Consider the following 26,454-nt stretch of genomic DNA (forward strand, 5'->3'; position numbering starts at 1 on the left):
TCTCAGGTTGCCTAAACTGTTTAAATACAAATAAAATGAGTATAGCAAAAATAATGAAGGCAACAACAGGCAATTTTATAAATAATAGAATGTGAACCATTCTGCCCTTCTCTAGAGCTATTTGACTGGGCTAAAACTTTATCTTAAGGAATATTTTTGCAGCTCTAATTATAAAGGTTGAGACTTTATTCCACAGATACATATGGCATGATCTGTAATATAGTATCTAAGAAACATTTCTTTCTACCACAGCAATGAGTGCTCCAACTCTAAAGTACCCACAAAAGCTGTACCCATGACTGGAACCAATTATCCCTTCCCTGCCCTCCCCCACCTCATGACAGGTCAATATGTAGGCAGTTTTCCTTGCTTAGACATGGAAGCTATTTTAAAATTGGCTTGTGAAATTACAACATACTGACTATGATAAACTTAAAATGTGTATTAAAATTACCTGTTCCCCCCTGGTTACCTCAAATGAAAACAGATACTCCCCAAATGTTAACTAACACTATTTATTTAATATTAAACATAAAAACTATATAGGAAATATAGAAATTCAAATAGAAGTAACATATGCTTGTTAAATCATATAAATCATAAACAAAAACTGCTTGTAGGATAGTATGGATGACAAATGATTTATTGTAAACATTTTAGAATGAGGCAGACAAAAGTTGTAAAGTTGGTTAATTCTCCTGGCCTCCTGCTTCAGCTTCATCTCATGTCAAGTTGTCTCTCAGCAATTGCATTATTAATATGCTGCCTTTGTATATTTTTTCATTTAATGTATTAAGTTCAGTCATGGTTTCATCAAAAGTTGTCTTTAAAGGGAGCTTTCTCTGAAGAATTCAGGATCTCATAGTAGAGTGCAGAGAAGTTCAAGGCCAGACTAAACCTCATAGGATGCATTGGTTATTCCACCTTTTTGCTGATTTTTAAATGTCTCTTCATAAGTTGTCTGTGACTCATGCACCATTTTTTTTTCATCATTATCAGCAGCATCCTTGGCCAAATAACAGTAGTTGTCCCTTCATTTTTAAATAGAAATCTTTGCTTTCTGTTTGTGAAGCATTAGGAATCAAGAACTTTTCCCAAAGAGACAATATATCATTACAGATATTTCTTAGTTCAGTCTCAATTTTCTCACTACATTCTATAGCCATCTGCTGTTTATTTTCAGCATCTTCCAGCTTTTGCTCAATATTAGAAACACTCGTCCAAGATGACCTTCGGGTTCCTACAACATTTTTGTAATCAACAGAGAGATGACTTTTCTCATTGGATAATTTAGCTCCTTGCTCAGTTACAGACTTCATGCCAGCTGCCATGTCATCTTATCTCTCAGCCTGTTCAGCCAGCTCATTTTATCCAAGACTCTTTGTGCCTAGAGAAAGTGGCATCAGAGACAAAATGGAGTTGAGGGAGGTGGGATAGTTTAGTGGTCTCCAGATAGTAACAGTGGTAAGTGGCAGGGATGAGACTCCAGATTACCTGATTAAAAAAACAACAACAACAAACTATTTTGTATTTTGTCAGAGCAGGCAATCTGGTACAGTGGAAGTACAGTATCTGAGTTCAAATCTCAGCTTTGCCACTTTTATTTGTTTATTTTTCTCAATAAAATCTTATTTTTCAAAATACAGTTTTCAAAATTCATTGTTGTAAGACTTTGTGTTCCAAATTTTTTCTCCCTCTTTCCATTGCCACTTTCCTCCCCAAGACAGCAAACAATCTAAGTTGACATGTACGCTCTTTTCAAACATATTTCCATTTTTGTCATGTTATGCAAGAAAAATCAGACCAAAAGGGAACATACCACAAGAAAAGGTATTTTTTAAAAGAAAATTTTATTTCCTCCCAATTACTTGAAAAACATTTTAAAATATTCATTTAAAGTTTTTTAAACTCCAAATTCTCCTTCTTTTCTCCCCATTTCCTGAGAGAGTAAGCAACTTTACATAGGTTGTACATATGTAATTATGCAAAACATATTTCCAAATTACTCATGTTGTAAAGGAAGACACAGATCAAAAAGAAAATTGAAAAATAGCATTCTTTGATCTGCAATCAGATTCTATCAGTCCTTTCTCTGGAAGTGGACAAGTTTTGCCACTTTTATATACATGATCTTAGGCAAGTCATTTAAACTCCATGGTCTCAATTTCTTTATCTAAAATATATAAAAGGTGGAGTTGGACTAAATGCCTTCCAAAGTTCCTCCCAATCTGTGATTATATATCCTTTTGAATCCTACCTTGCACATAGCATGCAATTCATACATATTTACTCAGTTGAATTCAATCTCTCCTTATCTACATGGTCCTTCATGGTTGTCAACAAACATAATCAGGTCTCTCCCCTACTTAAAAAAAAAAAAAATCTTCATTTTATCCTGTCATTCCCTCAAGTTTACCTACCTATCTTTTTCTTTTTCACTGCCAAAGTAGCAGAAAAAAAGGTTGAACCTTTTACAATCTGAGCTCTACTATTTTATATAGTCTGCACCTAATTCAGGCTGGTCTGGTGCTTCCAGTTTGGAATTGGAATGAAATATGACGAGATACTCATAGACAATCTAATAAGTAGCAGTTGGTTTCCATAGAAAGTTTTCATCCACAGATTACCAGCCATCTCTTCAATGCCAAATATAACTGTCTTTTCTTAGTTTTCGTCTTCCTTCATTTGTGAGCTTTAGTTATTGTCCCCTGCATCCCCTCTCCTTCCCTAACTTCTGTGATATGATGTGATGATGTGGTTCTTGTGTTAACTTTCTGACTCCTTCTTTTAAGTCTCTTTTGTTACTTCCTCATTGATTCATTACTTCCTTTCATCTGTCTTCTAATTATGGCTCTTTTCTGGGTCCCCTTCTCTTCTTTTTCTTCATTTATTATTAAAGTCTTTTCTCTGTTGATCTCTTCAAGTCCCACAGATTCAATAATCATTTCTAAGGTGATTACTTTCAAATTGATACTGTGGTTGTTGTTGTTCAGTCATCTCTTACTATTGGTGACCCCATTCGGGATGTTCTTGGCAAAGATATTGAAGTGTTTTGCCATTTCCTTCTCTGGCTCATTTGATAAAGAGGAAACTGAGGCAAACCGGGTTAAGTGACTTGCCCAGCGACACACAAGTGTCTGAAATCAGATTTGAACTAGGCATTCCTGACTCCAGGCCCAGCTCTCTCTTCATTAATCCAGCCACTTAGCTGTTCCCAAACTGATGTGCCCAGCCCTAATCTTTCTCCCAAACTCCAGTCTCATATCCCTTACCATCTTTGGGACATCTCCATCTGGTTACTCCCATCTCAAACTAAACATGTTCAAAATGGAATTCATGATCTTCTTCTCTAAACTTGTACTGTTCCTCAAACTTGCTAATTTCTGCTAACAGCTCCAGATCATCTGTCACTCAAGGTGAAACCTTTAAGCCATCTCTGATTTTTCATTTTCCCTTACTCCAAATATCTAACTAGTTGCTATGTCTTATCAATTTTACCTATCAAAATGATAGACTTCTCTGACTGGCATTGAAGGCCCCCTCCAATTCTGTCCAAGCATGGATTCACCAGGCACACTAACCTGCCCCTTTCTTTTCTGGCATTTGCATAGGATTAGTCTTTGGACTAATCCCCATGCCTGGCAAATTCTCTTTCATCGTTTCTTTGATTCCTGGAATCCTTATTTTCCTTTAAGGTTTAACTTTAGTATTCTTTTCTCTGAAAATTTTCTAGGTCCTACCACTTTTTAATAATAATAGCTACCATTTATATAGAGCTTTAAAGTTTACAATACACTTTGCAAATATTAATTCATTTTACTCTCACAATAACCATGGGAGGTAGGGCTATTATCATTCCTATCTTACAGTTGAAGAAACTGAGGTAGGCACAGGTTAATTAAGCAACTTGCCTAAAGTCACTAGTTGGTATTTGAGGTGAGATTTGAACTAGTATCTTTTTTTTAAAATAAGTTTTAATTGATAGAACCCATGCCAGGGTAATTTTTTACAACATTATATCTTGCACTCACTTCTGTTCCGATTTTTCCCCTCCCTCCCTCCACCCTCTCCCCCAGATGGCAAACAGTCCTATACATTGAACTAATATTTTAAGAAAAAAAATTGTTTTTAAATGAACTCTTGTCTCCCTAACTCTAGGCTCAGCATGCTATCCTTTACTCAGTCTTGCCTTTGTAACCCTAATACCTTGTATATAACAGACATTTAATAAATGACTATGTATCAGGGATTGTCCTAGAGTTTGGGATGTAAGACAAAAACAAAACAATCACTGCCCTCAAGGAGCTTACATTTTAATGAGTGAGTTTATATATATATATATGTAAGACAAAAACAAAACAATCACTGCCCTCAAGGAGCTTACATTTTAATGAGTGAGTTTATATATATATATACACACAACATATTACACACACACACACACACACACACACACACACACACACACATATAAACAATATAAACAAATACCAGTATAACAGTGGCAATCCCTTGTAGGGAGCATGACTGGAATTGGGCCCCTTCTGGTGACATGTCTGTGTCCCTGGAACTGGAGAACCCCTTCCAAGCCCTGGTCCTTTCTGGTGGGCCCACTGTTACAGGCGCAGCCAGAGGTTTCTGATTGGACCCCAGGTACCATCCTCTCATCTCCTTACCACCACCACCACCTCAGGGATGGAATTGGTGGCAATCTAAGGGCTTGGCCACCCAGCAGCTTAGAGCTGCCTACTCAAATAGACCTTAAAGGCAGAGACAATTTCTGCTCTAGACATCGGTCTCCTCCCTTCTGAAAGTGCAGCTTGGACTCTCTTTTGGACTTTTTGTGCCCCAGATTTGGCCCAGAGCTGGCCAGCAGCAGGAACAGCTGCCTACATATGGCATGGGCTGGCCTTGATGACCCTTATGCTGCCTCTTCTGCTTTGTATTTCTTTCCCAGAGTACAAAGGCCTGAACAGTAATCCTAAGGTGGATGTTTCTTCCACCACAGAACAGTGACTCAGAGAGATCCTGAAAAATCCCTTGTATAACTTCTTCTGACCTCCGTGTGAACACTTGCTTGCTCTGTTTCTATATCCAGCCTCATGAGCTGATGAGACTGGAAGCTCTCAGTTCCTTCATCAGTATTGATTGGTTGGTTGTTGTCCTTTGTGCTCACAGAGGGTCAAGATGAAATGTTAGTCAAAGAACAGTGACTTGAAGTGCTTGGAGCAATGCAGGCTCAGAAGGCTCTCGCCTGAACATCTGGGGTGGATGGCTCTAGATTTGCACCTCTCATGTTTCTTTCCAGCTCCTAATTCTGTCTTGCTCATCGAGCACAAGGCCTTCTTTGATGTGCACATGCCATGCTGGGTGGTCCTTTGTCGTTGTCTCCCATGATGAGCAGTTGGTTCCAAAGTCCTTCAGAGAGATCCTGAGAAATCCCTTGTATAACTTCTTCTGACCTCCATGTGAACACTTGCTTGCTCTGTGCGAGTCCTCTATAAAACAGTCTTTAGGTAAACGTCCAGTTGGCGTTTGAACACGGTCTGCTCATTGGAATTGTGCTCTCTGCAGTAGAACTGAAGTGCGCGGCAGTCTAGCTTGAGGAAACCTTCTAAGTGTCTGCTACCTTATTTTTCCAGGTAAACTCCAGCATCTTAGACAACTGGAATAGAAGAGATTCCATTCCCTGGCATGGCGTTGGCAGATTGTCCAGGTTTCACAGGCGTACAAAAATGAAGTCAGCCCAGCGGCTCTGTGGACTTTGAGTTTGGTTTGCAGCCCGATACCTCTTTTCTCCCACACTTTCTTTTGGAGCATCTGAAACACTGAGGTAGCTCTGGCAATGTGTGCATCCACTTCATCATCTACATGGAAAGTATACTGCCCAAGTAAGTGACTCTTATCTGCAGTATTCAGTATATCTCTATTTGCTACAATCGATGGTTGTGTGTCTGGATGGGGTGGTGCTGTTAATTGTTAGGCCAAAATTAGCACAAGTGGCAGAGAACTGAGCCATACTCTGTTGTATCTCAGCCTCTCACAATCATCTGTAAACAAAAAAGTTGAGTGCCAACTCTCCCTCTACTTTAGTTTTGGCTTTTCAAGTTAAATAATTTACCTTCAGGGCAGCAATTGACCTCAATGCTATTTTGATCCTCATTGAAGGTGCCTGACAAAATTGCTGAAATGCATCATGATAAACAGCATGGGAGCAATGTTGTGATACGGCAGCCACCTGCCAGTGGTTGCTGGAGGTCTAACTCAGACCTGTAGAATGGATCTCTTCTATGATTGCGAGGAAGGCCGTTGTGTTCTCTGACTTCTCTCCTCTTCCCTCTGCCTCCAATTGATTTCATTCCCAATCCACAAGGAACATCTGTGTAAGTAAGGGCTGCTTTGCAACTCCTTCAGATATTATGCTCCACAGCTGTGGAGGCTCTCCGAAAATTGACCTGCCCCTTCACCTAGGATCCTTAACAGAGCAAACACCTAATCCTGCTTCACTCCACTGGTGACTAGAAAAGCACAAGTTCATTATCCAGAACCTGTGCAAGCGTGCTATTGTGGAACTGATGTACAATACTGATGAACTTGTCTGGACATCCAGATTTGTACTTTTCCACAAGCCCTCGTGACTGACAAAGACCTTGATCAGATTGATGAACTTTGTGTTTTGCTCTTGGCACTTCTGGAGCTGTCAGGCAGCAGACAACATATCAACCATTCCTTGGCCCTTTCTGAAACCATACCAGCTCTCAGGTAGATGATCATTTTCTTGATGAAGGATTTCAGTTCATATTAAGGAGAATTCTGGCCAGAATTGAAAACAATGACTAAGAGAGCAACCCCTCTCCCCTGATTGTCACAATCTATTTCCTTTACCTATAATAGAGATGGACAGTGGAGGCATCCTTGAATACCTGAGGGATAACCTCCTTTGCCATATATTTTGCCAGTCAGTTTTTGAATGAGTAGTGGACCTCCTATCTTGTAGATCTCTGCTGGAGTGGAATCCACACCAGGTGCTTTGCCAGATGAGAGGAGCCTAACAGCATTCATTGATTGATGATGGTTTGTTGAGAACACTATGGAAATGTTCAGCCCATTTCTTCAAGAGCATGTCCTTATCACTAATCAATATGGCTTAATCAGCACCGAGTAGTTAAGATGCAGTACAGGTCTTAGGTCCATAAATAGCTTTCAGAGTTTCATAAAAGTACTTTGGATTGTTACTATCAGCATAAAAATGAATTTCATCTGCCTTTTTACTGAGCCAAGAATCCTGTGTTTCTCTAAGCTTCTCTTGCACTTTGTTTTTAATGGATTCAGATGAACTATCCTGCTGGTAAACCTTGTGGAGTTCTTGTTTTTCATTTTGCAGCTTCCCTATCATTTTCCTCAAAGCAATGTTAATGTTTGCAATTGTTCTGGCCCAGATAAATAAATGCAGTACTGTACACCAAATCTCTGAAAGCTACCTACTTTTTTTGCTTCACTGTTGCTAACAATGCATTGACTCAGTTTTTCCTCCAAGTTAATAACAAACTAGTCCCATTCTAAGCATTCTAATCTGTTGACATTAAGTCTTCTGGTAGTTATCTTGTCTTGGAATCAGCTGCTTTTGTTGAATGCAACTATTTAGCTCTAAGAGGATAAGTCTTTGATCAGTTCAGCACTCTGCAGTACACATCACCTTCAATAACCATATTCTGCCTCTCTCTTTCCTTACAATGACGTAATCTATTAAATTGCCAATGTTTGCTGTGATGGGGCATCCATGAAATTTTATTAGTTTAGGTAAACGGAAGATAATCCTACTGATGAGGATGTCATGAGACTCACAAGTCTTCAGTAATAAATGACCATTGCTACTGCTTTTTTCCATTCCATTCATTTGAAGGACTTCCTGCCATGTCTGGTAGTCTGTGCCTACCCTTGCATTAAATCACCCAGAATTATAAGCTTGTCCTCTTTTAATAGATAAGGATCTAGAAGTATTCATAAAATTTTTTTTTTACTTCATCAGGGTTTGTCATGGTGGAATCATACACACTGATGATAGTAGTGTGGTGCTTTCCTGCAAGTTACAATCACATTGTCGCGAGTCTGTTCTAAACTCTTTTTGGTAGGTATACAAGCTTGTTGACTAGTTTATTTTTGATTATTTTGATTCCTTTACTGTGACTACTCCAGAAAACTTGTATCCAACTCTAACTTCAATAAACTGGACTTAATTTGCCAGTTTTCAATCCTGCTATTTGGGTGCAAACCTACTGAGTTCTCTTGCAACAAGAGCCATTCATCTTTCTGGTCTACTGAGTAAAATCATCTTTGCAAAACTTTATTTGTGTGTGTGTGTGTGTGTGTGTGTGTGTGTGTGTGTGTGTGTGTGTGTTTTAACCACAGAGTGGGAATCCCCACCAGCCCAAATAAGTAGGCCAGAGTTAGAAAAACACATGATTTTTTCCCCTGAGCTTTAATGTATTTATTTTTGACTTTAAAAGGAAAATGAAATAGAAGTGATAGGTTGGGCAATGAAGTTAAAATTGTGAGACCGAAGGTAAGTCCTATGATCTGCAACTCAATTTGCATTTGCTTTATAATTATAATTTAGCATGAATATATTTGTATGAGTATCCTTATTATACTTACTTTTACTTACTTTAGTTTCTTTTCACACATTTTTTGAATTCAATAGTATTTTATATTTTTCCAATTACATGTAAAGACAGTTTTCAGTATTCATTTTTGTAAGATTTTAAGTTCAATTTTTTTCTCCTTTCCTTTCTTATCTTCCTCTCCCCAAGACAACAAGCAATCTGATATAGCTCATACATTTACAATTATTTTAAACATAATTCCATATTAGTCCATTTGGGAAAGAAAAATCAGAACAAAAAGGAAAACCACAAGAAAGAAGAAGAAAACAAATAAAAAAGGTGAAAATAGTCTGCTTCAATTTGTATTCAGTCTTCATAGTTCTTTCACTGAATGCCAATGGCATTTTTCATCCCATTATCTATAAGAAGTGTCTTGGCTTAATGTATTGCTGAGAAGAGCCAAATCTATCATAGTTGATCATTACACATATCTTGTTGCTATTGTATACACTATTCTCCTGGTTCTCCTTGCTTTACTCAGCATCAGTTCATGTGAGTCTTTCCAGATTTTTCTGAAATCAGCCTGCTTATCATTTCTTGTAGTACAATAATATTCCATTACTATATTCATATACTATATACTATATTTATTCATATACTACAACTTATTCAGCCATTCCCCAATTTATGGACATCCCTTCATTTTCCAATTCCTTGCCACCACAAAAAGAGCTGCTATAAACATTTTTGCATATTTGGGTTCTTTCTCTTCTTTTATGATCTCTTTGGTGATATAGACCCAGTAGTAACACTGTTGGATCCAAGAATATGCACAGTCTTAAAGCCCTTTGGATCTAACTCCAAATTGCTCTCCACAATGGGTGGATCAGTTCATAACTCCATCAACAATCCATCAGTGTCTCAATTTTCCCATATCCTCTCCAACATTTATTATCTTTTCCTGTTATCTTAGTGATATAGTACCTCAGAATTGTTTTAATTTGCTTTTCTCTCATCAATAGTTATTTAGAACATTTTTTTCATATTACTATATATGACTTTTCAATTTCTTTATTTGAAATTGTCTGTTCATGTCCTTTGACTATTTATCAATTAGGGAATGACTTGTATTCTTATAAACTTGACTCAGTTATTTATATATTTGAAGATGAAGGTCTTCATCAAAAACACTAGCCTAAAATAGATCATTAAATTTTTTTAAAGATTATTTTCTTTAAAAAATTTTAATAATAGCTTTTAATTTTCAAAATACATGCAAAGATAGTTTTTAACACTCACTCTTGCAAAACCCTGTATTCCAAGTTTTTCTCCCTTCCTTCCCCCTCCTCCCTCTCCTAGACAGCAAACAATCCAATATATGTAAAACAGACAATTTCTGAGGCACCTTTTTTTTAGTTCCTTTCTGATGCCAGGAGGTGAGCGGGGTAGGGTGGTCCTTCAAAAAGTCTGCTCAGATACCCAGAGGGCTACCAAACCCACCTGCTGCTTCAGTTTAGAGAAGACATGACTCCATGGCTGGATTGCTTATGTACTGCATTGTGAACATATTCACGCTTACTGCTTCACCACAAGACCACTGAGGTAGGTAAAAAGGGCAAAAATGGCTTTGGTGATGTCTTTTGATTCACACATAACTTGGATTTAAGATAGAGTTGCACAAAACCACTGATTTCACTCTCTTCCAGAGTCATCAAAGTCCAGGATGCAGCGGATAACTGACTTTTTTGCCATCTAGGTGAGCTCTGAGTGCTCCAGAGCAGCTGCTTCAGGTGCTTTCATGGCTGTTAGAACAGGCTGTCTGCACCTGCCCATTGCCCCAAGAAGGCTTCACGTGCTCAGGGCAGACATCCCCCCGGCTCTGCTGAAGTTTCCTGGGGTGTGGCCTGTGTGCATGCTACAGCTTCTTGGAGCCACAGGTTCCAACTTGGCTGAATCAGGTGGACACCAAAGATGGACAGCAGCCCTCACAGTGCAGGCGCCAGTCTTCCCTGACAATCCTGCTCCAGTGATGACTGACAGCAGGAAGTTTCTGTCCTGAGGAAAGCGTCCACAGATATGAGGAAGAGCTGGAACCATGCACTAGGTTCATACAAGACACAGGCCTTGTGGGAGTTGTTCATTCAGTACAAAGATAAAATGCCTGTTCAACAGTCACATCAAAAGTGGGCCCTGTGTTAGGCTTTGTCAATTCACTCTTACTCATCTCTTGTGTTGTTTTGTTGCCCACAAATGAATGAAATAATGAAAAAGCATTTGATAAATGAGTCCTATGAGCAAAGCACTATATGAATGAGGAAACAAATATAGCTGTCAGACATTATTTATTTGATTCCTTTTGGAGTGTATTATAACTAATCTTTAAGTAAATTTTCCTGGGGCCATGGAATAGGGACATAAAGAGCCAAAAAACAAGAGGAAGAACCTGATTTCTCTAGAATTCGGCGTACCTTAGGAATGAACCTAGTCTGTGTGAGTCCAGAGATGGAGTCCTTTAGAGCAAGAGGGTCCTGGATCTACCCATCTAGCCAATTATAACAGGTAACCTCAGTGCAAAAGACATCAGCGGCTGGGAGAAGAGGAAAGGTCTCATAAAGATCTTGAGCAAAGTCTGGAAGGAAACTGGGGATTCGCAGAGGCAGAGGTAAGGAGGGCAAGTACATTCCAAGCATGGGGGATAGCCGGTGAAAACACATGGAGACAGAAAGCAGAATGTTACATGTGAGGAAAAAGCAAGGAGGCCAGTTTTGCTGGATGTAGAGAGTGCATTCTCAGAGAAGAGAAATGTGCAATAAAAGTTGAAAGGTAGGATGGAACCAGCTATGGAGGGCTTGAAATGCCAAAGAGAAGAGTTTATATTTGATCTTAGAAGGAATAGGAAGCCATAAAAATTTATTGTCATGAGACATATGTGACACGGTCAGATCTGTAATTTAGACATATCAGTTTAGCAGTTGTAATGGAGAATGGATTTCAATGGCTTATCAGAAGCTATTATAACAGCCAAGGCAAGAGGTGATGGGGGCCTGAACCAGAGTTGTAGATGTCTGAGTGGAGGGAAGGGGATGTAGGTGAGAGACACTGTGGACCAGATTTGGAACTGCTTGTATATGTGTGGTAATTGAGAGTGAGAATCTAGAATGATGCTGAAATTGCACATCTGGGTGACTGAATGGTAGTACCCTTGATAGAAATAGGGAAATTTGGAAAAGTGGTGGATTCTGGGAGAAAGTGATTGAATTCTATTTTGGACATACTGCATTTAAGATGCCTACTGGACATCCATCATGAATGCCTAATAAACAGTTGGTGATTTGAAACTGGACTTAGAAAAATATCTAGGGTTAAATATATGGGATTCACCTGCATAATAAATCCTTGGGAACTGATAAAGTCACCAGGTGAGAGAAGGGAAAAAAAGAGAAGACTCAGTACAGAGTCTTCACATTGTTAGGGGGCATGACATAGATGATGACTGGTCTACCTAAAGAGATCTTGAAGTGGTCAGATAGGTAGGAAGAGAACCAGGAAAAAGCAGTTTCATGAAAACCCAGGGAAGAGAGAGAATCTGGAAGGAGAGAATGATCTGGTGTCAACTGCTTTACAGAGGTCAAGACGGTTGAAGATTGAGTAATGCCATTAGATTTGACAATTTAGAAAACTTTGGGGAAAACAGTTTCAATTGAGTGATGAAGTAGGGATCTATGTTGTGTAGTGGATTTAGAATAAAAGGGGAGGAGAAGTGGAGGCAACAAGTGTGGACAACTTTTTCAAGGAGTTTGGTTGGGGAAAGAGACAAAAAATAAAAAGACCAATAGCTTACAGGGTATAGTGAGGGTGTTTTGTTTTAAGAATGGGGAAAGGATTGGTTGCTTTTGTAGGTAGCAGGGAATAAGCCAGTAAGTAAAAAGATTGATGGTTAGAAAAAGAAAGAGAATAATTGTTATGAGCCAGAACTTGAAACAAGGTGATTCAATGGAATTGATGGAAGCAATGCTTGTGTGCTTGGGTTTGCACCTTTAAGAATTTGCACATTAGAGCTCACAACTTTGAGAATTCACACATTAGCTCACGGAATTCACAAGTTTGGGAGATTCACAAGTCAGAAACCCACAATCCCACTCTCTCAGAGGAGGAGTCGGCCTTTGTGTTCACACCTTTAAGAGATCATATATAAGAAGCTCTTAGAACTTCAGTAAGTCAGTCAGTTCAGAAAATTGCCAGGAGTCAGAGTTGAGCGAGAGGCAGAAGCTGGAAGAGCTAAAAGACAAGCTGCAAGAGCTCTTGGAACCAAGGAGGGAGAGAGACCTCTAAGAAAGCTAACTGGGCCCAAGGAAAGAGATAAGACTTGGAAGGAGAAAATAAACATTTGGATTAACAGCTGGCTGCATCTGAGGTGATTATTACTCTGAACTGAAACTAAGGCTGCCTCCAGAAAACCTCCCCAAGAAACCTGCTTACAGAGAACCATTATATTTACAAAAAGAGGAAGAACACCACAAATAATAGAAGAGAGGGAGAAGCAATTTGCTGGGGAAAAAATGGCAGGGAAATGGGATTAAGGGTACGTGCAGAGGATTTGGCTTTGGGACTAGAGTAAAGGAGATAAAAGGGGCTAATATTAATAGTTTGTGGTATGAGAAAAAAGGGAAAGGAAGGTGTCCCATGCTGAATGGTCTCAATTTTCTCATTAAAGTATGAAGCAAAGTTTTTACCTGAGAGGATACTACGGGAGGGTTGAGGAAAAGAAAGGTTTGACTCTACTACTTTGCTGAATGGGAAGGGAAATTGATTAGAAAGAAGTAAAAGGATTGCTTTGTTGCAGTGAGGGCCCAAGTTGAGATCATATAGCACGAATTTATAGGAGACTTGGTCAACAAGTTTCATAACTTCTTCAAGCTCCATCTAGTCTCACTTAAATAGGGGCAAGAGAGAGAAATAATTAGAAAAATTTAGATATGGAGCTTGGCAATAATGGGCAATGATGGGACAAAGGAAGAGAGAGTATTGTAGAGTTTAACAGATTAACTGAAGAGATTACAAAAACTGAAATTTGATAATTAGAGTAGGTATGATAGCCAGAGAAGATCCTGAGGGGTTCAAGGATTAAATGTTAAAGTAAATATGAAGAATAGATTTACAAGGAGGGCATAGAGAGATGTAAATATTGAAAGTTTTAATTCAATAAAGAAATTTCAGAATTCTTGATGATGGAATTTGAATACTTATAGATGATGGCAAGGTGAAGGGAAAGATCATTCCTAAGTTTAGATGAAATGAAGTGGAGGAATAAGTCAAGATACTTGAGAAGATGATGAACTGGGTGGTTAGAATTTGTCAAAATCTCCTACTTGAGTTGTCAAGTCAAGTCAACAAATAGTAACCATCTCCTATGTGCTAGATACTGTGCTTAGATCTGGAATATGAAGAAAGGAAAAAAGTTTCACCTCCCAAGGAGCTTACAATGTAATGGAAAGAGACAATATGAAATACCTATATTATATATAAACAAGTTAAATAAGTTGGAGATAATGTCAGAGAGAAAATGTTAGCATTACATGGAACCAGGAAAGGTTTTTTACAAAGATGGGATTTTAGCTGAAATTTGAAGGAAGTCAGGGAAACCAGGTAGTAGAGGAAAGGAATGAGAGAATTCTAGATATGGAGCTTAGCCAGTGAAAAATGCCCAGGAGACAGAATATCTTAAAGCAAGGAATATCTAACAATTCAGTGCCATTGGATTGCAGAATATGTTGAGGTGAGATATAAGAAGACTAGAAAGTAAGAAGGGAACTAAGTTATAAAGGGATTTGCAAACTAAATAATGGGTTTTACTTTTGATAGTATAGTATCAGGGCAGATTTAGCATGGAAAGGAATACTGTGAGCTTGGCACTGATCTCATAGAGAAATAAGGGAGAATGACCAGGGGGCCAATAGATAATAGCCATAGGATCTGGATTGAGTGATAAATTCAGACAGAGTGAATTCAGAGGAGAGGTTACTCAGTGATAGCAGCAGAGAGAGAATCTATAAATGTCCATGTGCCCATCTGTATGTATTTTGTCTCATATTATAGTTATTTTGGCCACTGCCCAACATGAGTCCTTACCAAACAGGGAAAACAATTAAGCTAAAATATAATTTATAAATATTAAGCCTAACAAAGTATACCATTTTCAGTCTTAGTAATCACTTATCTCTCTGCTGTGAGAGAGAATATATGTTTTATTATTTTTTCTGCAGGACTTTTATCACTTTAGCAATTCAAAGTTCTTCATTTATATTATTGTAATAAATGTACATTTTTTTGGTATTCTTTATTTCACTGCATCAGTTCATATATAACATCCCATATTTTTCTTAATTTCTCATATTCATCATTTTTTACAATCTAACAATATCAAGATTCTTTTAGCCATTCCCCAAGCTGGGACTGCTTACTTTTTTTCCCAGGTTTTTTGTTTGTTTGTTTGTTTTTTGGTTACTACAAAAAAGGCTGATCTGATTATTTTGGTATTTATTGAACCTTTGTTTCTGACTTTGAGTTCTTTGTGGTATATACCCAGTAATGACATTTGTGGATTGAAGGGCATAGAAAATTTATACACTTTTAAAAACATAATTCTGAATTAAAATCCAGAGTGATTGGAACATTTCATAGCAATACCAACAGTGCATCAGTGTGCCTACCTTCCTACAAGTCAGAACTGCATTACTCCTTTATTAGGGCATGTTTTCATGTGATCATTTGTATGTTAGAGGCAGCATGGCATAGTAGAAGGAGAACTGATCTTGAAGTCAGGAAACTTAGGTTTAAATCCTACTTCCTTCAAATATTATTAACTGTGTGACTGGCTATGTGTCTACACCTCTCAATAAGGTTGCCTCTAAGTAATTTTCTAAGACTTTAAGTTGCAGAGAAGTTGATGACCTACATTGGTAGAGGGAGTTATTTCACCTGAGAATTTCCTATATCAATGAAATTATATTTTTAGTCTTTATCTATTAATACTCTACAGATCTTCTTTTGAAAGCTATTTGTTCATATCCTTTAATCATCTATCTTTCTCTCAGGGAATGGCTCGATATTATTAAACCATGTCAGTCCCCTGTATGTGTTGGATATTGGACTTTTATTAGAAATATTTGGTACACATATTTCCCCCATTTTATCATTTTAAAAATTCTATTCTTTTAAATTCCATTCATGCAAAAATTTAAAAAATTTTACTTAGTAAAAATTGTCTATTTACTCTTTTCTATCCCTTATTTAGTTAAGAATTTTCCTTCTGGGGCAGCTAGATGATATAGTAGATAGAGTACTGGCCTTGGAGTCAGGAGAACTTGAGTTCAAGTACAGCCTCAGAAACATAGCACTTACTAGCCATGTGACCGTGGGCAAGTCACTTAACTTCAATTGCCTCACAAAAGAAAAAAAAAAAAGAATTCTCTTTCTAGACATACTTATGAAACATTATATACAATCTCATTCTTTTCTAATTGTATTTTCTGATGTAATCATTTCTAGTCAAGTTATATGCATTTTTAGATTATTGTGGTATACTGTATAAATTGTTGGTCTTATCTAATTCTGCCAATCCATTTTCTTGTTTTCCCAGAAGTTCTTGTTAAAAGAGAATTTTTACTCCCCCTTAATTTATATTCTGGATGTATCAAACACTGGGCTACTTTTTTTTTTTTTTATTACTATTTCTTCTTGCTTATGTAGTCTTTTCTACTGACCTACTTTTTCGTTTTAAACCAATACTAAATAGCTGAAAACAACTTTTAAATGCTCCCACCCCTTGACCCAGGGGAATACATACCAGCGACATATTGTTTAAGTACCAAGGGTGTCCATGAAACAGCAATTAAAATCTCCCAGCCAAGGAACCCTTAACCTCACAGTTGGCTTCTGATATACAGCTACATTTATTTCTAAACCACATGCAACACTTCTGAGATTTAATCTCTTTTTTTTAGGTAGAATGCATCAATAAGGGATTTGATTATATGTTTAAGATCCTGGAAAAGAAGAAGAGAAATGTCATATTAGTCAAACTCAGGATCTTTTGAATGTAGTAGTCTGTCTCTTAGAGTAAAACCAAGGGACGTTTCATAGAAAAGCACATTAATTTTCTTTCATTAAAATGATTTCAAAAGGCTAGGGAACAAGCTTCATTCTTCTCTAACTTCTATATATTATGAAGCCATAATCTCATAATTGCCTTTTTTTATGCTTAATGTTTGTTGAATTAGATTTGATGACAAAAGGCAGACTTAGAGAATTCAAATGCCTTTGGATCATAGATTTAGACACAGAAACCAAATCCAAGCTGAAACCTAGAAAGTTTGACTTCATAGCTCATAGGCCTAAAGCTAAATGAGTTCTCAGATATTTGCCCTATTCTTTAAAAAAAAAAAAAAAGGTTAATTCTTGTTCTTTTTTACACTATGGCCCCTTCTCCTTTACCCTCAAAGAACCCTCCCTTGTAACCAAGAAATATTGTTAAGTAAAACAAATCAGCATCTTGGCCTGTTCTCTCATTCCACATTTAGAATCCATGACTTTTCTTCTTTTAAGAGGAAGGCATGTTTCACAGCTCATTGCCTTAGTCAGAATCTGGTATTTTTTAAAATATATTTTCTATACATTATTGCAAAGATAAAGCTAGAATTAATGGTATAAATCCTTCTCTTAGTTCTGCCTCCTTCTGTTTATATCTTCTAAACTTTTTTCCAACTTATATCTAATATATTTTATGCCTTTGCTACTCCTCAGGGTAATGATTTTATGTATTTACTAACTGTCTGAAAACAATCTCCTTCAAGTTCTAAAGAATGCTCCTAGTTGTCCTATTGTGAGATTTGATAAAGAAGCCTATTTTTGCTCTAGCCATAGCCTTCATGATTTCATATATTTGGATAATCTCTCAGCTTTCATCTTGCCACATGGGAAAACCCTAGGCTTTTTAGCTTATGCCTATAAGACAGTCTTTTCTTTTCCTATGCCAATCAATGTAGTTGCCCTCTTTTGGACCTTTTTTATCTCTTGTTAAATCTTTCCTGGTATGCTGGAACCAGAGTTGCATGCTATATGTAGCTGTAGTTAGGACACAATTATGAGCAATTCTAGGACTGTGCGTTCTGTTTTAATTACAATATAAACAAAACAATAGAATGTAAGCTCTTTGAGGGCAGGGTTTTTTTTTTTTTTTAATTCAGTTTGTCTTCAGATCCCTCCAATATAGTTCAGTGTATTCTGTAATTGTTTAATTAGGATTTATAATATTTTCCCAAATGATGTCATTCCAACTTCACAGTGCTTTCAACGCACTCTATCATTCAACAAATATTTATTAAGCTTTTACTATGTGCCAGGTCCTGAAGGTGCTTAAGTATGTCAGGACAAAAACGAAGCTCATCAGCCAAACAGCTGGGTGGTATGGGGGGTAGTGTAGGGTCTGGCGTGAGAAATTTCACCTCAGACATTTACTAGCTATGTGTCCTTGGACCTGTAATTTAATCTGTATATTTTAGCTTTCTCATCCATAAAATGGGGATAATAATAATACTCATCTTCCAGAGTTGTAATGATAAAATGAGTTAATATATGCAAAACACTTAACACAGCATCTGGCATATAGTAGGTATCATATAAATACTGGCTCTTATTATTATTATTATTGTCTCTGTACTCAAGTGGATTATGTTTGTTCAGGGAAGACAACATGTGAATATTATGCAGAATAGATAGAAGACAGTTCAGGGAGGAAAGACATTAGCAATTGGGGAGTTCAAGAAAAGTTTAGAAGGTAGTTGGGTCTTGCAGGAAGCAATTTATCTATGAGGTAGAGAGAGGAGAAGTTGCATTGTAGGCATAATCAATACAAAAATGAAGAGATAGAGGAAATAGATTATTTTGCAAAAAGGGCAATTGGCTAGACTGGAAGAAGACAGGAAGGGGAATAATGTATAATGAAGTAGCAATGGTAGATTGGAGTCTAAGGCTTTAAAAGCCAAACAAAGGAACTTCCATTTGATCCTAAAGGAATAAAGAATCACTGGAGTTTATTGAGTAGAGTGACCTGACCTGAATTGTAGGAAAATCATTCTGGAATTTTGAGGCTTGTGCCTGGCTGAATTTGGGGAGTAACCCCTAGATGATTTGCTGTTTCCTATATCCTTGCATCCTGGTGAGGTAGGTTGATCCTTGTTGATAGGGCAGCAAGGAAGGGGTGGAGGGTGGGTGGGGTGTCTTGCCTGGGATATCAGTTTCACAAGTAGTATTTGGAATAGACCCAGGACTATGGCTCTCATCCCCAGATAGCCCTATCATTTATTCCCCATTTAAAGAGATCTGGTCCCTCTGCACAGCTGTGTTCCCCACCCAATCTGGAGAGGATACCCTTGGATAAGAGTTATGAGGCTGCCAGTATCAAAGATTATGGCCGAGGTCTATACCAAGTGCTTGCTACATGCCTGAATATATTTTTTCTGCATTGCCTGGAAAGGAAGATGTGTGCTAATATGACTTCTATCAGAGAATAGGGATGAGTCTGAATGTTCTGTATCTCTTTTGTCAAGATCCTTGGAGCAATGACATGGTAACGAGGCTTGGTATTGAAAACTCCCTTTAGAATCCTGTCTGGAGAAACCTGGATACCATCCCATTTAGGAACAACTCTTAAACTGATAAAAGAATAACTCTCATCCTCCATAATTCCATCCAGGCCAATGAGCTCAGCTAGTTAGAGTATAGTCCTAGCAAAACCAGGGTAGTAGCTTGAATTGTAGTGTGGTCAAGTTAGTTATAGACAGAGAAAACGTTCCAAAGTCAATGAATGCATCTCCAATTCTGGCTTGTTGCTGATACACAAAAACATCTTGTTGGTCACAAAGGGCATTCTCTTCTTCTGGGAAAACAACGCAACATCTTACTGATGCAGGATCACGGAGGCTATTGCTTTTGTTGGGACTAATAAAAACAGGAGACAGATTCCCCGTGAGCTTCACCTTCTCCCTGGATTCCTCAACTACCTTGACTGCTTAGCAGAAAATTAGTCAATCTGTAGAGACAATACATTTAATAGCAGAGGGGCTATAGCTTCTAACATGGTCTTAGTGTTATTTAACTTGTTCTCATAATCAGAGTGGCCATTGACATTTCCTCCAATGTGTCCTTTTTCTCTTTCCTTTCCAATAACAAGGATATTCTGACATTTTTACTCTGTACATAGTTTCCAGTGAGGCTAACTGGGGTAAGGAGCAGGAGGGGAAAGATGGGAAAGGAAGGGGAAATATCAAAGAAATAGAAGGCATAATCCCTGTCCTCTGGGTAACAGTAACTAGAGATTAATGTCACTCCTGAGACCGCAGCCTAACTCTGTTCTTTTAGAACATTTCTCCCTGGAAAGTGGCAATAAAGGTATTTGGCTTCATTGACAGAAAAAAATATGAAGGCCAGATCATAAAAACAATTCCCTGGTCTTTCTGGTAAGTGAATTTTGGATTCTGAGATCCCAGGGAAGAATTGTCTATTACAGCAAATTCAATTATCATAGAGAGGTCTCTGCTGCCATAACAACATGGTATGATGTAATGCAGCTACAGCTCTGGATTGCTTTGGCCCCATTAAATGTGGAAGAGAATGTCTCTTTCATCATAAGATGTCCTTTGTGTTCAAGTTTACTGTTGTCTTCTCTAGGGAGCTTTGGGTCAATAGGTTAGGGGAATTGGGAAAAGGAAAATAGGGAAAATTAAGTGTGTGTGTGTGTGTGTGTGTGTGTGTGTGTGTGTGGTGTTACTGAATCAGGATTCCACAATGATTTTTTTAAAAACAATTTTCAAAATGCAGTTATTTGGCTGTTTAGTTTTGGCAGTTATTTATAATCCCAGCTGCAGAGGCTGGAGAACTGTGGCCTGATCCTGTTGGGATCTGTCCAATGCCTTCCTACCATGAGGAGGGATGTCTTGAGAAAGAACAAAATTAACAACTGGACAGAAAGAGAAGAGATACTCCCAACCAAAGCAATAACAAGGAGGAAGGGTCTATCAGGGGTTCAACTAATTATAGGGGACTTGAAAGGGGTCAATTTCTGTTTAAGGTTATTTACTATTATCATCCATGACTGAAGTGGTGTCCTTCCAGAAAGAATTCTTCCTTTGGTCTTAGGGAGATTGGGAAAGCTTAACACCAAAGAGGGGGCTCAGTTTTTTCTTACACTCTGTTGCCTCTTCTGCTTCTACTCTAGAACCTCTAGAAAATCTACAATCTGAAAGCAAAAGCTATTTTTTTACTGGGTGATTTTCTTGCTGAAAGACAGATATGAGAGAAAGGTAGAGGAATAGAGAGAAATCCTTTTTTCCCCAAGAGGTGAAGAGTGATTTCCTCTTAAGAGTTGTTTGTTTTTATCTCCCTCATAGTTAGCTTTCTTTTTGACTTCTAGAGCTCATTCCCCTCAGACTACCCCCACATTTTGCTGTCTGTTATCCATCCATTATATTCTAGCTTCAATGACTAGAAACATCGGGCTCACTGTTCTGTCACCTGTGCTCAGGAAAAGAAACAAAGCAGAAGACAGCTAGATATTTGAGATTCAGTCTTGGGTTCACCTCAGCAAGCATAGGGACTCATTCTCACTATGTGTACATCACCATGTTAGCTGTTGCTGAGAAAGTACTATTCTAAGGAGGAAGGAAAGAAACTAAGAATGTGTTTTACATTTTTAAATGGTTGAAAAATGAAAGTAATATTTCATGATACATGAAAATTATATGAAATTCATATTTAATTTTTCATAAAGTTTTTTGAATACACACTAAGACTGCTTTTAAGTTTTTAATAGCAGAATAATGAGGATTTTTATTGTACTACACATTACTGTGAAACAGTTGATATCACTTTAAGTGCTACGTGGTTTAATAAAAATTACCAGGGTATATCCATTATATCAAACCAAGGATTTGAATGTTGTTTTGTTTTGTTTTGTTCTGTTTTTTTGCTGAGACATTTGAGATTAAGTGACTTGCCCAGGGAAACACAGCTAGGAAGTATTAAGTGTCTGAGGCCAGATTTGTCTCAGGTCTTCCTGACTTCCTCCTCCTGACTTAGAGTGTTAGTGCTCTAACCACTAAGTAACTGTCCTTGAATGTTGAGCTTTTAAGGCACAATGGAGTATAGATTATTTTGTTGTAGAATGAGATAGAAAAACATTGTGTTTATTATGCAAAGACACTATTGCTGTGCCAAAAGGATACAATATATGGCCATATAATCAGACTAAACATTCCTCACAATTTTTCCAACTCACAGGAAAGTAACAGTGGGGAAAAATTAGGAAATTTAAAATGGAATATCTCATCACAGAAATTTAAAAAAAATTTTAAAAATGAAAATGAGGCTGCAATCAGATCAGCATTAATAGATAAATATTTTACTATCAATTTTGAAAATAGGGAAGACTAACTTTAAAATCTTAATTAAGCGAAATGTCAAAAGAATTCATTCTTCTCACTAGTGGATTTGTATTATTAAAAATATATATAGTTAATTATCATTATCCTTTGAATTTTATCAATAAAAATTTATGAAAGTATATTTTCTCTCTTATTACAGAAGCACCAATCTCTATTTTGCTTCTTGGACTAGGATATTTACTTTTAAATAGTTTACAGAAATATTTGGGCCTTTACAGAAAATTTACAATCCATGCAATGAGGGACATGGTGTATATCAGGGCTTCTTAAATTTTTTCTACTCATGACCCCTTTTAACTGAGAAATTTTTATGTGATCTCAGGTATATAGGTATATAAAATAGATATGTAAGCTAAACATTTACTAATAATAAATCATAATTTCATGATCCCCATATTTAGTTACAAGATGGAATTGGAAACCATAGTTTAAAAATCTGAAGATGACCTCTAACTTCCCTTTCAGCTCAACAGCTGTGATTTTATGATTCTTTGCCTTTGAGAAGGTTCATTAATTAGCTGTTTTTAGTTTTTTTTTTTTTTTTTTGTGGCAGAGTCAAGTTCATTCTGATGAGGATCTGATGTAGTAATACAGTGTTTTAAGGTTTGCAAAGCACTTTACATGTATTATCTCTTTGGTTCCTTATAACAACTATGGATCGTTAGTGAATTTTCATCATTATGAACTGAAAGGTGCTTAAGGACAGCTCTAATCTCAATTTTGTATCTTTGTTAAGGAGTCTATTATTGACTTATTCATCAAGTCCTTCAAGCGGGTGTTTATTAAATATTTATTACATTATGCAAAGATATTTATCTTAACTGTATCACACATGTACTTAAGGTGTTGTTAGAGTGACTAAGATGATGAGAATGAGGCAGGATAAATAGAATCATTTCAGGTAACTGCCTGGAGGAGTTGAGTTTTGAAGGAAAAAGAGAGATATAGCTTCACAGGGAAACATATTTTAGGCAAGAATGTGAATGTTTTCAGTAAAGAAAGACTAAAAGTGTGCAGAGAATGACAGACAATAGGTTGAACTGAGATGAATTAAACCAGATGGGTTTGATACTGGGGAGTTTTTGATAGAAATGCTGGAAACCAAGACTAGCCTTGGTTTATTTTTTGTTTTATTTCTCTGTCTCTGTCTCTCTCTCCTCTCTGTGTCTGAATCTATGTCTGTATCTGTCTCTGTCTATCTGTCTCTTTGGCAAACAGGGTTAAGTGACTTGCCCAGAGTTTTACAGCTAGTAAGTAAAAGTACCCAAATTTGAACTCAGGTCCTTTTGACTCCAGGGCCAGTTACTCTATCTATGGTGCCATTTAGCTGCTCCTATCACAGTAGTTACATTGTGATGAAACATGGTGATTCTTTTTGTTTGGGGTCTATACTTGGAGTCTAAATGACTTTATTTTATTTTATTTTATTTTATTTATTTATTTATTTATTTATTTTTCTCTCTCTCTTTTTTTTTTTCTTTTTCTTTTTATTTAATAATTACTTTATACTGACACTCGTTTCTGTTCCGATTTTTTTTCCCTCCCTCCCTCCACCCCCTCCCCTAGATGTCAAGCAGTCCTTTATATGTTGGATATGTTGCAGTATATCCTAGATACAATATATGTTTGCAGAACCGAACAGTTCTCTTGTTGCATAGGGAGAATTGGATTCAGAAGGTATAAATAACCTGGGAAGAAAAACAAAAATGCAGATAGTTCACATTCGTTTCCTAGTGTTCTTTCTTTGCATGTAGCTGCTTTTGTCCGTAAATGACTTTAGTTTAAATCCTGTTTTTCATATACACATTAAGTGATCTGGAGTAAGTCACTTTCCTTCTCAGAGTCCCAAGCAACTCTAAGATTAACAGATATGAAACAGCTGTCATCTGCAATGGGAGAGTTTCTTCCTCAGGAATATTTCATGCCAATGAAATTGCAGGCCTGGACCCACAAAGGCTTGTATGTTATGAAAATAATACTATACATGGAGTTATATTTGGTAAAGAGATTTAAGAACCTTATTTAATCATCATAACATTTGTGTATGCATATTTTTTCTTATGTAATTCTGTCTTATGGGTATCTAACATGTCTCTTCACACTAGAAGATAACTTCCCTAAAGTCAGGGGCCATGTATACACAAAATTGTGTATGCTTTTTGGTCTCAGTTACAAGTTATATACTCTCCTTAGTTCAACAAACATTTGATATTTGTATCATTTCCATTACAAATGCTAATAGATGATGCTCTCTCATCCTAACATAGTGGGGACTTGGGAACTAATTCATTATAACTAAAGCAGCAAGGAACCTTGGGAAGAGAAATGGGAGTCAGCATGTTCTAGGTAAGTTGGACCATTCTCACTATTTTGATTTGACCTCCATCTTCTCTCAGATCCTGAGTTAGCGCAGGATCTTTACTCTGAACCAGATCTTGAGAATTTCAGTACTTCCAGCTCTGTCCTGGTAATTCCCTCCTGTGGAGGGACAGCCTAGCAACTACTTCTGAAGGTGGTCACAGTCAGACTTAATGAAGAATAGAAAAGAAAATTCTAGCCACCAAAGTCCTTGGCGCTGACATATGGCTCTGCATCAGGAATTGATAGCGCCTTTCCCCCAGTGGCAAGGACATTAAAGAAGAGACATTAACATTTGCTTTGCTTTTATACCCCAAAGATCATGGGACTTTCCCTTCTGACTTGCAGTTGAAACTTTCTATATGTACTGTTTCCTCTGTTACCATGTGAGCTGCTTGAGAGCAGAGGCTATTCTAGTTTTCTATTTGTATTCCCAGACCTTTGCACATAGACAGTGTTTAATAAATGTTTCATTCATTCATTTATTCATTCTGGAGAACTAATGTGCAGAAGGATTATGAATCCTTAAGGGTGAGTGGTTAGCAGGTACTTATTAAGTGTATGTTACTGTATATGGTACTTTCTACTAAATATCAATCCTGGTGCTGATAGGGAATCAAAATACATAGAAAATATGGTCCTTGCCTCAGTAAAACCCTTGTATGGTTAGAGAAGAAGCACATCCATGCATGAAGATGATATAAAATTTACAAAGCAACTGATAGGTAAATTAGATATATCATAATACAGTCATGTATGGATGAAATGTTTAATTTATGTAAACAAATACATGGAGAAAAAAATTAAAATTTATTGTATGTCATCCAACTCTTTAAAAGTTTTTTTTCAGAGTCAGAGGAAAAATGAACTCAGTGAATCATCAAACAGAAGATTTCCTAACATTTTATGGGAGATATAATTTTTGCTGATGCTATCCAAGAAATCAACAGATTCTGTCTCTTTTCTGGGCTTTACCATTCCTATCCCTTTTAACTTTTCTCCAATATCCCTATTCATCATGACTCATATCAGTCATTCAGAAAAGGGGGGCAGTAAATTTCAGCTCAAAGACCAAATCCTGCTAGCCCCCTGTAAAATGTGAAATATCCTTAGTTTATATGTCTTACAAAAACAGGTGATCTGGATTTGTCCAGGTAATGTGCTAATAATGCTGCTAATCCTTCATAGGATTGGGTAGGTGAATGTACTCTTTATTGGTTTAGTTCAGTTTCACTAATCAGTTAATTGTGACTAGAATTAATACATTAAAAGTTATTTACAGGCTATTAATTTATCTTTCAATCTCAGGGTTTTGACCCTGAACCTTGAGGTCTTGCAAACCTTCCTGGAAGAGCTCCAGGTTCACCCTTCAAGTTCCTGAAAGCTGACTTAGAGGTAGTTTGTTTCCCTAGATCCCACCTGGAATCTGCTTATTAAGTTTTTCTTCTGCAGAAGTTTTCTGCTTGCCTGGATAATATTTATCTCTTCTTTCTGTTGTTCCCTGTAATCAACACGAACAGTTGACAGATTCCAGCTGGTTTTTCTCCTTCCTGGTTGCCCTAAAACAGATCCTATTTCTCCTTATGCACTCTCCCTTTTCCTCTGTGTTTTCTAAGTCTTTCCATTTTTCTTTCTACAGGCCTCCACAGTTCACACATCCTAAAATCAGCTTTTTGAATAATTCTTAAATATTGCCCTCTTGAAAAATACAAAATTATCGTGATTATTCTTACCCTAGCCACATATGACTAATCTGAAATCCACGAATTTTGTGTGGAGAAAAGGGGGAGGACATTTACCACTTAACTAAAATTATAAATTTTAAACTACTTACTATTTCTGAATAGGCTGGCTTTCTCCCTTGGAAATTTCTTTCTTCCATTTGGTAAGTCCTGTAAGATTTTCCTCCAGACAAATTTAATTCAACAACTATTAAGTATTTATTCTGTGCAAAGCAGAATTCTAAACAGAAGGGCTACAGAGACAAATAGAAT

The 26,454-nt window shown here is 37.1% G+C and overlaps 1 pseudogene; it reads right to left on the reverse strand.

Annotated features, from left to right (window-relative positions):
* Window positions 1-722: 722 nt before the first annotated feature.
* LOC127561359 (14-3-3 protein zeta/delta-like) lies at window positions 723-4,554 on the reverse strand (annotated as a pseudogene).
* Between the last annotated feature and the right edge of the window lie 21,900 nt (window positions 4,555-26,454).

The sequence above is a fragment of the Antechinus flavipes genome, chromosome 4, assembly GCF_016432865.1.
Source record: "Antechinus flavipes isolate AdamAnt ecotype Samford, QLD, Australia chromosome 4, AdamAnt_v2, whole genome shotgun sequence".
NCBI lineage: Eukaryota > Metazoa > Chordata > Mammalia > Dasyuromorphia > Dasyuridae > Antechinus > Antechinus flavipes.